Source organism: Limulus polyphemus, unplaced genomic scaffold (genome assembly GCF_000517525.1).
Source record: "Limulus polyphemus unplaced genomic scaffold, Limulus_polyphemus-2.1.2 Scaffold3790, whole genome shotgun sequence".
Taxonomy (NCBI): Eukaryota; Metazoa; Arthropoda; class Merostomata; order Xiphosura; family Limulidae; genus Limulus; species Limulus polyphemus.
The window spans coordinates 116,307-118,687 of record NW_013669400.1 but is presented as its reverse complement, the minus strand read 5'-3'; positions in this window follow the sequence as shown (position 1 = coordinate 118,687).

Below are 2,381 nucleotides of genomic sequence, written 5' to 3'. Positions count from 1 at the left end.
ATATCTGATAAAATATATACTTTAGAAAGGATTTATATACACAGAAATATATCTGATAGAATATAAATTTTAGAAAGGATTTATATACACAGAAATAAATCTGATAGAATATATACTTTAGAAAGGATTTATATACACAGAAATATATCTGATAGAATATATACTTTAGAAAGGATTTATATACACAGAAATAAATGTGATAGAAGCTAAAAAAGTTCAGATTAAGACAGTCTCCAATTGTCAATCTCAGTCGGTGTATCAGATATAGTAAATAGATGGGGTGTTTGTACTTTCAATAATAAATAAGTACACCTATTAGCATTCAGTTTATAAGGTTTACATTTTAACATGGGGGAAATGTCGAAAAAAGTGTGTTTTTTCTTTTTCTTTTCGTGCTTATAACATGAAATAATGAATTTTTATCTTTAAAAAAACCCGATCGCTTTGTCGGGTCTCGTCACGTGACATTACAAACTGAAACAATTATACCTGACTGAGAATGAGATATCTGCACGCCAAAACAATTAAATGACAGAAGTAGTGACAACCCATGGCTCACGCGCGGTTCTAAAGCATTAGCGAGACGGATAACTATTGACAAACAATGGCGGCGGCGCCACGTGACCTTAAGATTTGACCGACATTGACCTTACGTGAACAACTCCATTAAACAAACAGTCCATTGTCTTAGTTTGCTGAACTCTTTCTTTACCTATTTCTGGGATAATTAATGAAACATAAAGGGGACTTAAAAAAGCTGGATCTACTCTAAACTTCGGCCCTCTATCGGTGAGTGTGACCGGTTTCGGTGAAATGTAAATTTTTTATGGAAATATCGGACAAGTGCAAATCAGGAACCGAGGAAACGTTTCTAGTCGAGGCAATATTAACGCAAGGTGGCACCACGGTGATACGCTGACACCTGGTGGCATTAGTTATAAAGCAAAGAGGGACGTCGTACAGGTAGACACTGCTTATCAGAAACTATATAATGACACGATAGTGAAAAATCACAGTAAATGTTTATTCGTTAACGCAAGGTGGCACCACGATGCTACGCTGACACCTGGTGGCATTAGTTATAAAGCAAAGAGGAAAGTCGTACAGGTAGACACTGCTTATCAGAAACAATATAATGACACGATAGTGAGAAATCACAGTAAATGTTTATTCGTTAACGCAAGGTGGCACCACGGTGCTACGCTGACACCTGGTGGCATTAGTTATAAAGCAAAGAGGAACGTCGTACAGTTTGACACTGCTTATCAGGAATTGTATAATGACACGATAGTGAGAAATCACAGTAAATGTTTATTCGTTAACGCAAGGTGGCACCACGGTACTACGCTGACACCTGGTGGCATTAGTTATAAAGCAAAGAGGTTGACACTGCTTATCAGGAATTGTATAATGACACGATATCTCAGTAAATGAAAGAAACTGTCAGAATTATCGATATCAGAGACTCTAGTTAGACACATTCGTGCGTCTTCTTCAATCCCGCTGATTACGACGCACGAATGTGCTAAACTAGTTAATCTAATATCGAGACTTCTGACAGTTTGTTCAAATTACTGTGATTTTTTTCATGAACTGATACACACGATATTTTGTTCTTATAAAAAAAAAGACTCGATGAGTTTTTAATACAAATCGCCGCCAGATGTCAGTGTTAGAATACAATGTAAACTTTCACATCGTTTCTCGTGAATTGAAGAGTTTTGAACATTTTGATGTTGGATACGAACCGGTAGGATAACAGTAAATCTACGGTCTTATAACGCTCAAATCCGGGGTTTGATTCCCCACTCTGGACACAGCAGTTAACTCAATGTGACATTGTTTTAAAACAAATAAAAACTTGGTTGTATAAAGCGATATACAGTCCATAATATTATAATATAATATATTATAATATGTGTTATTTAACATTCGAGTTCCTACGTAACCAATGTCCGTAAAAAAAAAAATTAACTTTTTTCACTGCGATTAAAAAATGGATGTTTAAAAAAGACAACTTTAAATATTTTTTTCAGGCTTCTCTTTAATAAGAAAGTAGACGTACGCTATTTTCAATAATTAACAGTAAATACACTCAACGCTCTGTATCATTCTTCACACTGGTAAGTAACAAAAGCAAACGGAAACTGTGACCGGCCTTGATGTTGAGGCCGCACAAAGAGAGTAAATGGTGCCTGTAACCAACCGAAATATCAGCTTTATGTATATAATATCCTAACTTAATATCCTTCACGAGTCACTTAAAGCCAAGTGATTCATTTTTATTTAGCCAGTTTGTTCTGATCAAAAAGGGCCCGGCATGGCCAGGTGGTTAGGGCACTCGACTCGTAATCTGAGGGTCGCGGGTTCGAATCCCCGTC